Source organism: Carya illinoinensis, chromosome 7, assembly GCF_018687715.1.
Source record: "Carya illinoinensis cultivar Pawnee chromosome 7, C.illinoinensisPawnee_v1, whole genome shotgun sequence".
Classification (NCBI taxonomy): domain Eukaryota; kingdom Viridiplantae; phylum Streptophyta; class Magnoliopsida; order Fagales; family Juglandaceae; genus Carya; species Carya illinoinensis.
In genome coordinates, this window is record NC_056758.1 from 38,036,553 (window position 1) to 38,049,347 (window position 12,795).

Genomic DNA, 12,795 nt, shown 5'->3' on the forward strand with positions numbered 1-12,795 from the left:
GTGGATGGTGGAGTGGTGCTATTTGGCAATAATAGCTAGCACAGATGAGTGCTGACGAAAAAGAGGACGATCCAAGAATGGCATGATATTAATCGAGATGGGGATCGAGTGGAAGACGAATGATAATAAAAGGAATAAGAACATGCATTAATATTACAAGTACAAGATCAGGGATCGGCGCCATGCATCTCTCATCATCAGTTCAAAGTTCGGAAGGATCATATTCATGATCAAGCTGTGGATGATGCATGTGGTTGTTGGTAATGCTCGAGACTGTAGCTCGGCGTGAACGTTTCACATGGAATTTCCATCCACTGCTAATTGAGTAGAAAGTAGGGTCACCAGAGAAGAATCTGATTCAATGGGTGTAGCCTTCAACCCCTCCCTCCCCCCACCCCCTCCAAAAAAAAAAAAAAAAAATACTGCATGGCCCATCTTTCTGTTGTTGCCACATCCAAATCATTGGCCAGAGGATAATTGGCAACCCCGACATCGCTCGCTCCCTCTTCTCTTTTGAAAGTTCTCCCCATTTGACAAGGATTGCCCATGCCAACCACCAAAAACACCTGTGTCTCTGTCTCTCTCTCCAAAGTTTTTACCTCTTTAGTTAAAGCCAACAGGACAAATGAATGCAAGCTTTCATGAATAACTTCATTTTCGAGCGTTGCTCTGATTCAATAAGAAGCGCACACGGTGCATAGTATTATGCTTTATCTACAATGTCTTTCTTTCTTTCTTTCTTTTTCTTTTTTCCTTCTTTCATGGAGGAAGCTGCGTCCCAAACAGCGGTCCGGACTTTATACGTACAAAATATTTCTGTATGTGGAGTACATATAATATCATATGCTCGATCAATCTATGCCCATGCCAGCAGGTTGCACGCAGTCGACGTAGCTGGAGGGAGAAAGAATCATTAATTGTTTGCCAAAAATTCAGAGGTTTTCTTACTCTCGGGATCGTAAGGTATATTACTCACGCGCGTGTTAGTTATATAAATAGAAATCATGGCAACACTGATTTTAAGATCAGAAACGATCATATAGTTTAATATGATTTCTTTCAAGAGATTCAGAGCTCGTTAGACAACCAAAGCCCATAAGGGATATGAAGAGAGAGGAGTGCATGATGTCAAAGATCTACAAGCAGCGTCCACACCAAAATCTAGCGAAAACTAACATTCATAGATCAGTGCTACACAAATATCTAACACTAGCTATATAGATAACACCATTTTTTCCCACTAATACCTTCAGCAATTTACACAACCTTAAAATTGATATAAACAATCGAAGTATCCAATTTGGGTCGATAGAGGATCAAATTAACTCAAAAAATAAAATACATGGCGTAGAACAGCTTGCACGGCCCGATCCTGGCCTTGACACCGGAAGTGACCGGTGACAAGATGACTGCACAAAGTAAGCATCAAAAACAGCTAGCTCGAAATGAACCCAACTTCGTTTGTCCTATAACGCCTGGATAGCGAGTAAGGTTCCATCAATGAGAGATGAAAAGGCATGTGAGGGTGCTACTTGGACAGTTTACAGATAAGTCATAGATTGGGCCACCACCTCTGCTGCCCAGCAGTGGCAACTGGCATATTCATTTTGGAAACAATGACTTTGAGAGAGAGAGAGAGAGATAGATGGATGTCTATAAAGGCTTATATTATACGATTCGTACGTACAGCCTTGTGGAGACCTATGGAGTTGTAATTGATTTGATGAGTCATTGGGCTTATCTTATCTTTAGACTTGGCAAACATATCCTTAACTTTATGTGCCACACACACTATACATATATATATATATATATATAGAGAGAGAGAGAGAGAGAGAGAGAGAGAGAGAGAGAGAGAGAGAGAGAGAGAGAGAGAGAGAGAACTTATTGATCTGACTTGTAGTTCATTGATCAAGAATCCATTATATACATATATACACATAATATGGGGAGTTACGTACAAACAAATTAGATTACGAGGATACAATTGGGGACACAGGTTCCATTAATAGGAATATATATAGGATACACTTTCTGATTAAAATGGTCAGTGGACACATGCATATATACACAGCAAGTTATAAGTTGTGTATATATATATATTTTATCGTCCTGTACATTAGGAGCTTTAGAAGTTGATCACTCCTTGACTCAATCATGCATTTTTGTAGATACCATTTATTTATCGTTTCACTGTTCGAATTTGAAGGAATATTTGAAGTACATGCATGCATGCGTACGGTCCTTGTTATGGGCATATTTTCAATTTGACAGATTCCATCGTATGGTCATATGTTATTTCTCGAATCCTATTTCAAATTCTTTTAATTTGCGCACTATATATTGTCAAACGCATGATATACTTGACTTGTTAATCAAGAAAGGATCGATCTTAAATATTCAAAACTTTAATACACGCTCTTCATGACGGTTTACACAACATTATTTAATTTATAAATCAACGGCGCCTTTTTAGTAAATTATCACAGTCGTGCTCCATGAATTCCAGGCCAAGCATTCAAAAAGTAGAATGGGCGTGACCAAAACGATTCTCTTGAATCTCTTCTATCATTATATTGGAGATTATAATTTCGAATATTTAAATTCTGACCTAACCATTATCCACTATAATTAGTCACGTGTCCATGAAGTTTTATGATCTGCATGTCTTTCTGATGATCTTCAGCTCACTTTATATATATATATATATATATATATATATATATTTATATACCCATCCCTCTTTACAGTCATTTGCCAGAACACATACATGCATCATCGATACATTTGGATAAAAAAAGAAAGTGTAGGCCATCTTTTTATTTGCATGCGCGTAGAAGCTATGCACCCTCCCTCCCTCCCACTTCAATGTAGGGTCTCCATGTTAGGAGACTTTTTCTGCAAATATTCGATTTTCACTCAGATTAGCTGAACTTGGATAATGTACCGCGATGGTGACCACCTTCTCCTCTTGCTTGAGAACATCCACCAGTGTGAGTTCCACAAATTCAACGTGAGATTTATTTGGTCAGTGATAAAGTGCATGGATGAATATGCATGCTGCTGATAATCCAATATCCAGCAGTTACTGGATTCCCCACCCGGCCAAAAATCCAGCAGTTTCGATCGACCCCGGAATTACCTTTTTGTTGTCCCTATATTTTATTTATGGCTACTGTTGTGGTGTGATATATATATATATATATATAATATACAGATACATCTATGCAAATAGTCAATTCAAGTTACCTGATACATATTGGAAAATGGAATATTAATGACTAATATAAGAAATATGGAAATATTTATTATGATTTATTTACGATGAAAATTATTATTTATAATGAAAATTAACTCATTTTAATAAAAAAAAAATGGAGTTTTTGGTACACCATATATAACAATTAGGCAGCCAGACTCATGTGACATATTTTTTAAGTGATTATTATTTAAATAGTTAGCCTATCAAGTCAGTTATTTATAATATATTACATCAATAAAGATGATGAGCTAGCGGATAGAATTTAAGATGTTGGTTATCCATCGTTTGGAAGAATACAATACCATTCGTCTTTCAAATTGGCATATTTGCATGGACTTTAAAATTATTTAGATGAGAATCGGGTGAAGATAATGGGTTTGATTATTGTGAATCAATGATTGCAGAGCATGCAAGGACGGACCAAGTTATAAGTAATAAGAAATTTTATTTATAACTATAGAATACTTACACATTATAAATTCTTTTAAAAAAAATATAAAATCTACTTTAAATATTCTCAGTCTTTAGAAAAAATCTTGCATTAGTGGGTGGGGGGAAAACATTTGTGGAATCCGCCCCCTTTTCTAAGTTTCATGGAAATCTCAACACAGATTCTGTCGAGTTGTAGTTCGCAACCTGGGGCTGCTTAATTGGCCCAAAAAATAAATAAAAATTGAACTGAAATAGGGAAAAAGTAGGGAAGGATAAGGAGACAGAGAGTCAGTCTGTGATTTGCAAGGCAATGGATGCGATTAGACTGCGAATGCACGCGTGCATTAATGTGTAGTCCGGATATTGTCTCCGCTGTGGTGGGTTCCCATCGTACACCCTCCTTCATTTGTTTCTTATCTGATGAATGGTTTAGCCAATCAAAATTTCATAACAAAACAATATTGTGTTAGTTAAACTATAAAATTATTTCTATTATAAAATAAATCATATTACTTTATAAATTTATATTTATAAAAATTTTCTTATGACTCTAGAAATATTATTATTTTTTATTATAAAATTAATTTTTTTTTCTTTTATTTAGATTTGAAATTTTATGTAATTATCATGTAAAAAAAAAAACATTGGATGTATACCATTACTATAGATCAAAATTGCATCTAAATATTACAGATCCGGTCCGAACCATTGGTGGGAAGTGGGTCTTGCTCATTCTCTCCACAAGTTGTACGAATATTCTAATTTTTTACTTAGTCAAGGAATTTTTTGGTTAATTTAATTTTTCTTAAATAATTATAAAATAATATTGTCGCTATCAAGTAATGTTAAGATTGATTGACTGAGAAACTTTTGTCTCCATAACCTGTCCTTATTATAAACGAAAAATTAAGGTAAAAAAATAGTGAGGATTAGTTGACTTAATTCTAGGTTGGAGTAAAAATGGTTGGTTCGAAATCATTCAAACATGAAACATGTCAAGCTCATAGTTTTATCCGAAATGGTTGGTCCGAAATCATTCAAACATGACAAGATGAAACATGTAAAGCAGCCTATAGTTTGAACGGAATTATACGACTAAACAGAGTATTGTTTAACGACAAACATTGTTTTAACTATTTGAATCGAAACTAAGCACTCAATTAGTTACTACAATAGAAATACTTTCAATCTTTGATTAGTAGTTCAAGCGTGCATTGCCCCCACAGGCGTCATAATTTGATACCATCGATAGGATAAAATGAGCGAGCAATTATATTTATAGGATAAACTCTTGTGTAGGATATGCATTAGTAAAAGTAAGGGATGCCAAAGACCTATAGCCTGATTGGTATAATCTCCTCCAATTTTTAAAATGGAAGTTTGGATTTTGGAATTTACATTTTACAAATTTATAAAAATAAATAAATAAAGGTTAATTTTTTGGATAAATAATATATTAAATAATAAATTTTATTTTTATTTTAAAGAACTCTTTAACCAATTTAACAGTTATGGTTAATAAACTTACTTATTATAAATGACGTAATTAAATTTAGACAGAAATGATCGGAATCCATATACGCAAGTGTCTGCCCTAAGCCTGGTGGGCTCTGCCCAGATTTTAAATGGGCCATGAATACTGAAAGGGAATCGGGTTTATGGCCGACGAGGTCTACTTTTTGGGCCCAACGTCAGTTTTGAATGTCTTTTATGTTCGGACGAATTGGTTTTCTCCAATGTTACAACTTGCAAGCCACTTTTCCCGTACAAAAAGTGTGTATATATATTTTATCGATATATTAAATAATTTATTAATGTAAAGATTTATCATAATAATTAATGTAAAAAAAAAATTATTTTTAAATCTGATAAATTCGATATGTGTTTACATATCACCGTATAAATAGTATAACGCTTACTTTACACTTTAAAGTTGTTGCCAAGTTAAAATATGAAAAATGCTATGGACAACCGCGTTATAACCCTGCCGTGACCTTGTGTCCTACGTGGCATAAAATTAATAGTCATTTTCTCTTTTGTTCAAATTCCCTCTATTCTATTCTTGTGACTTCGTGCTTCCCTCAGACCTCTTTCTCCCCTTCGATTTCCCCTTTCTCAGACCTCGAGAAGCAGGAACCCTAACCCTCTTCAATTTCCCTTAGACCTCTCTCTCTGATTATTGTGACTTCGATTTCCCTCAGAGTTCTCTCTCTCTTTCGAATGCTGACTTGGGATGTGGAGTGTTTCATGGGTATGTTTGGTTTTGATCTGATAGATTATTTTTGTAAACGGTTTTCATTTGGTGGATACATTTTGCTTTCATGTGGTTGCAGTGAGGAGAGTTGGGAATTGTTTCGTGTAATGATATTGGATGGTGTTGTTATTTAACTTGTGGTTATCTCACATTTTATCCTTTCCTTGGTTTGATGTCTAAATAAATCTTCGCGCACGTAGGCTACTAATTGGTTGTTATATTGGCATAAACCAATGCATCAACTTATACAAAAAAAATTTCATTGATATGATTTTTCCCCTTTTTCCATTTCTTTCTTGGCAGAAGGGGCCATAGTGGCAAAACAGATTTGGGTTTTGACGTACGTCCTAGGTTATTTGAGGTTGCCTTGGGACATCACCTTATTTTGTCATTATTTGTTTTTTTTTTTTTTTGCATGAAGAAAGAGTCATGTAGTCGATACCTCAAGTGAATGACTTTTTCACAATATCTTTTGCATATCCATTATGCTATGATAATTTGGATTTTCTGCTACTTCTTGCATACCATATCCAATATTAGCAGTAACAATTGTTGTTGCTACTATGGGGAAAGGGTAGTGTTGGTGTTCTCATTGTGTGGTTGGGCTTAAAAATTAAACTGATGATTATGTCCATTATTCCGTGTCTCTCACCATCTGTGTCTCTCACCATCGAAGGATTTGGGTATATTCAATTTGTATTCATTTGATCTATTTTCTTGATTCATTGATGTTCAGTTTAATTTTTTATTTTAGTTAATATCTTTTGATGACTGTGGCTTTATTGAATTCTTTTCCGATAAAAGCTAAATGCTTGTAATTAGTGTGATCCTTTATAAATTATTTTAGTTTTGTTGGCTGACAATGAAAGGCTAAGATTTATAGACAGCATCGCTAAGAGATTTGTGGAGTTGACCATGGCACATAGGGGGGAAGTGAAAGCTGTAATGACGACTGTTATTGTAAGTTCCTCCCCCTGATTGTAAAATTGCTATTGCTAGGAGAATAACATACTATTTTATTACTTGCACAATTCTCGCACATCTGGTTTACTAATCATAAGATTTATGTGGGTTGTACACAACTTAAATGGGTATGTCTGTGTGATAGTCCCATACAACCTTTCGTTATGAGAATTGGGAATTGATCTTGTGTGTTATGAATGTTATTATTTTTCCTACCAGGCCCTTCCACCGAAAGAGGAGAAAGAACTGAAGGAAACACTTAAAGATATTATTGGACGTGGGAAGAAGGTTAATTGATCTCGAGCAGAAGGTATGTGGCATATCATCCATGACTCTTATTTTCTTGCACTACTTCATTTAACGTTAAACAAAAAGGAATTCATTTTTTTATTTTTTATTTTTTTTATTTATGTATGTTAGATTGATTCGAGTATTCTTGGTGGCCTGGTGGTTGAATTCGATCGGACAAAATGTCTATCTTGATATGTCCATCAAGACCAGGGTTCGATCGGCAGATGGAAATATTGCAGCACTTTGCTCACTCTACTCATGCTGCTACTACAAGTCTTGAAGACCTACAATATGCCTCTGCTTCTAAATTTCTTTTGTTTGCTCTGGATGATCTGCATGGAGGCCCACTAGAATAGTCATTGCATGCCTTTCCACTTTCTATTTTTGTCCCATTTGTTGGAATTGTACAAATACCTTTTGTTTTGCCTTTTATTGTTAGTAGTGGAATAGGTGGTACTTTTGTGTGCTGTCTGCAGGCAGTTGGCCATGTAGCCATGTGTATATATATGGTTGCCTTTTTACAAAACTTTCATCATTTTATTATTGATCAATATACAAAACAGAGCACTTTTTCCTCTTCTATTGTTTTTCCCTTTCCTTTTCTTACAGGAAAGGTTCTTGAGGGAGCCCGTAAACTTTGGCAGCCTGTGAAAAGTTATTTTCCTGTTTGATTTTGGTTCTTGTAAACTCATAATATATGCATGCATGGTGGCATGCCCATCCATTTGCAAATAAAAAGCTACTGACTTTTTTCTTCACGTTTGTAAGAGCAATAATTGATGTGAGATCTCTTTATTCCATGGGCTTGTAATTATTCATTTGTAAGGTTGCACAAAGATGAAACTTACGATTATCTAAGTACTACCGCTCAAACTCTACCCAGCTATTAATTGGCTAGTGTTTCCAAACATAAAATTCACAGTAGATTTGTTGCAAAATTCAAAGCAGATGTGTCTCCAAATGAACACCAAAGGTTTTAGATGGCACATCTCTTACAAAATATTCTAGGAAGCTCTTTTTCTCAAGACGAAAATAGACTTTTTTGGACACCTAAATGAACTGAAACCAGGTCTTAATACAACCTGAGAACCAAAAACAACAGATCCAATTTTTGAAGCTGAGGCTCGCATAGACTTCCCAACATGTTCTGATCCAGGAATTGATGCTGAGTTCTCTAAGAAAAAGCATGTACTTTGAAGCTACACCCAATTTTCATGCCTCTGCCCAAGGAGTTCCTGATGCTGCTCTTGTTAATTTCAACCAATGCAAAAAAATTACTAGTTTACATTCAAGCCACTAAATAATGTCAAGACTACATTCAAGCCACTAAAAATACATTAAATCAACCAAAATTAGCAATGAGGGTGATAATTCGAGTTGTATATGAGTCCGAGGTTGCTGTGGGAGTTCTTCTCTACACAGTTATCAGATGCAACAGTATTTGCATTTTAGTCTTGTGGTGATGCTTTTCAAGATCACCCTCAAAGGCATTTTTGGATACCCTTTTGCATTGTTATTATATAGGTGGAGGTGTTATTTTGTAACAGGTTTAAAGTTTAGTACTTGGCGAAGTGGGTTGATTCAACATCGATCAGCTTTTCACCTACCTATTGATTAGTAGGGGTATAAGATCATTATAAGGACATCCTAGCTGGGAGTAATGGCATGATGGATTCAATTTAATGGGTTTAAAGAAAACATGCACTGGCCTTTGAGTTTGACTTCTATTAGCCTGGGTTTCTATGTCAAAATATGGTAGAATAAAAAAAATATTAGAATGGAATTTCTCATAAAGGGTTAAAAAATATAGTTCATAAGGCTTCAAAATCTGGAAGGTGCCTTTGTTAAGCTGAAGGACATGAAAAGGCAGTTATAAAATAAAAAGAGATGTACACATGATACACATGATAATCATGGAGAAATAACTCACTGCATAAAATGGAAGTTTCTAAAAAGAGAATCTCAAGCAGAGAGATAAGTCCTATATAATGTGTTCTTCTGTAGCTTACTGTAATGTACTATTGTGTATTCAACATCATTGTATTCTCCCCATTAATATAGTGTGTCCAACTTATATATCTTATGCATTCTGACACTTATGACATAGTCAATGCAATTGAGAAAATACCCTTGGGATTATTGGTTCGAGAATTGCTACGTCTACACAGGTTTTTTTACAAAAGTCAAGTTACATGCTAACTTCGCAATGACAATGCCAATCTTGGCTCAACAAAAAGTGAACTCAAAAATTCAATTCAAAACAAAACAGGCGGACACATTTGCATGTAAAATCACTTCTATAGGATCCCTGTGTAGACCAAGCAATTCTCTTTGTTGTTGTGTTCAAGTGTCCATGAAGCCAATAAACATCCCTATAGTTCAAGTGCTAAATGGTAAGAGGTATTTTCAGGGTATTTTTTTTAACAATTCTGCTACACTCAGTCGGGGCATGCAAACGTGGGGTAAGCGTGCAGGCCACGTCAGTTAAATTAAAAAAATAAATAAAAAAAAAACACACTCAAATCTCTTCGTGTGGTGGTCGTCTTCTTCTTAGTGTGGGTCTCCCTGGTCTCTCGTCTTCGAGTGGGTACATGAAGAAGGTAGATATTTGGGTCTTCATGTGGGTTGTCTTCGTGGGTAGATGAAAAAGGCAGATCTTTTTCGTGATTTCTCCGACCACTACAACATTCGTTGGCACGAGTGATTTCTACGACCGGTAGGGATCAAAGAACTTCGTGGCTTTCTTCATTCCATTAATTTCCTGCACTCTTCTCACAACCACTGCTCGTCTTATCCTTCTCTCCTGCCAGAAAACCGACTCCATTAATGTAGAGAGGAATTCCACCTCTCACAAGCAATAAATGCTTTATGGCTTTGTCTTATACGGCCTCCTTCAACAACCTCCATAAATGTAGTTCACTTTTCCTCTAGTTCCACACACATTCATTGAAGATCAAGAACAATTAACTAGGGATAATAGTTTCTTTTCTGCTCCTCTTCCCCGAGTTTTCCTTCATGGACGGTAAAAGGCACCTTTTTGAGTTTTCCAAGAGTTTTTCTTTCATTGTTTGTTATTTTCTTGGATTTCCGCGAATTTGGATAACCAGAGTCTTGGGAGCATCTATGTGTGAATATGATCTCAATTTTCCCTACGCAGTTCATTTACTTGAAAGCACATTCGAGAGTCTTTTTTCCTACGCAGGTCATTTACTTGAAAGCACATTCTTTTCGGCGTGAATTTTTGACAAAGATAAACACAGATTGGGGCTTCGAGTTTTTGAAACACAGAGAGGAACGAAAGAATCTTCGAGGTTTGTAAATACAAAGAGGCACGATCGAATGAGATAAACACAGAGGAAGGAAGGAAGCTTCGAGAGAGATAAACACATAGAGGGTCTACATAAGAAGGAAGGAAAGGGAAGGAAAGGGGGGGATCTGATCGGCACGAGATGAAGGCAGACCGTCTAAAACCAAAACGCAGTCGTTTTGATTTTTCCATGTTAGCACGTTTTCCCCGCACTTGCACACGCCGATTGCATCTAGACTTTTTCTTTTTTTAATTCCCTACCTAGATGTAGACAAACTTAAGTTTATGCAATCTATAGCTAAGCTTTAAGCGCCTTACTGGTTAACCTATCTAGTACCTAGCACAGTCCAGGCCCTCAATCCTGCAAATCAACATAAAATTTGAATCGGCTCAACACATAAGTTCTCTCATCGTTGAACAAGAGGCCTAAGATCAGAGCCTGCCCACCTCAACAAAGAAAGAAATTTAAGGTAAGGAAAAAGACTAGGACCTTGTTTTTTAGTAATCGGTTTAATAAACCTCCACTAGGCCCACCCATAAAACAAACAGAATAGGTATTTGTATACTGGATGGTAAAAGAAAATCAAAAGGCCAAAAATGTGCAAAACACGAAGGGTGTTTTCACATAAACTGGGGAATCCACACAACCCAAAATGTGAAGGGGATGAGTAAAACCAAACGAAGTCACTGCACAGACAGATGTCGAAAGCCCACAAGTATTGCAACAAAAAATAAGGCAGATATAAGATAGAGATAAAAAGAGATTTTTTACAACTTTAGAGATCGACAATGGTGCACGGAGCAGAAAAGTTTCAGAGATCAACAATGGTGACCGAAGAAATAGCAGAACTTGAAGAAATAACAACAAAGTTATTACCTTTCATGTAATTTGCTTTCTCTGGCAAAGCAAAAAAGGAAAGAAAAGCATCAACCCGTTGACAATAAAGACAAAACCATTCATCTTTGTTTATCTGCTTGTATTTTGGTGAGTCGAATTTATTTATTTGCTTGTATTCATCTCTGTTTATCAGCTTGTATTTTGGTGTGTGAAAATTTCAGTTCAATGCAGTCATTTGTGAGATTTTAGCAGATCTAGCTACTGGATTTAGAGGATAATATACCTTCAATAGCCAAGGACCAGATGAACCAGTCGCTCTCTCCCCTGCAACGATGACCGCGGCCAGTAGCTCTCTTACCCACGACGATGACCGCGACTCAGAGATGTGGACTATCCCACGACAGCGACCGCAACAACTGGACGAGGAGAAGAAGAAGCTCGACAGTGGCTCAGACGAAAATGGAAACCCATGCAAAAATGAAAAAAAATACCCATTTCATTTCATTTTAGTTCCCGCTTTCTTCTTCTTCTTCTTCTTCTTTTTTTTTTAACAAAAGTTAGATGACATGGCATATGTCACATCAGCCGGGGACGCGACGGGAGCGCAACCCCGGTGGTATATAGAAGAACTCTTAAAATATATATGAGTTTTGTTATACATAAATAAAATTACATACTAATATATATTTACATACCACGGTATAAATAGTATAACACTTACTTTAGACTTTAAAGTTGTTGTCAAGTTAAAATATATATGAGTTTTGCTATATATAAGTAAAGTCACATATTAATATATGTACTAATATACGTATCAATATTAATTTATTCATATTCAAATTTTAAATTAACACTATTTTTAATAAAAATTATTTTTTAATTAATTGTATTAAATTGATATATATATTAATATGCAATTGTAGTTATAACTTATTGTAAAATTAATGAAAAGAGAGAGCTTCAATGACAAAGAGAGAGAATGAGAGAGAGATAATTCTTATTTCCATATCTTGTACCTTGAATGATACCCATATATATATGAGTACAAAAGTCTTAATTGACGGCTAAGACATGGTCAATTATGACGGCTAAATGTGGTCATACAATACAAGTCGGTTTATAACACTCTCATTTTGAATGACCATATTTAAAGAATATGTTTCGTTAAAACCTTAACAAAAAAAAAATCATGTGGAAAAAAAAAACCAATTGCAAATGAAAAAGAGTATAGTATTTATGTGTACCGTCAAGCGCTTTAGGATTGTCTCATTAAAACCTTGTAAAGGAAAACCCAGTGGGATAAAATCTTAGCAAAAGAAAAAGAGTACAATTAACACAAGTCTTCAAGACATTACTTCCCTGAAAAGTACATGATAATAGGTTTCCAAGTTTCTGCATTTCAATATCTGTATAATTTTCTTAAATATTGCAATTGGTAATGGTTTAGC

General features: G+C 35.4%; 1 long non-coding RNA gene across 1 annotated transcript; it reads left to right on the forward strand.

Annotated features, from left to right (window-relative positions):
• Nucleotides 1-5,789: 5,789 nt before the first annotated feature.
• LOC122314789 lies at nucleotides 5,790-7,674 on the forward strand. Its single transcript, XR_006243873.1, has 3 exons — nucleotides 5,790-5,945; nucleotides 6,832-6,908; nucleotides 7,131-7,674. It is a non-coding gene; the product is annotated as an uncharacterized LOC122314789 (long non-coding RNA).
• The last annotated feature ends 5,121 nt before the right edge of the window (nucleotides 7,675-12,795 follow it).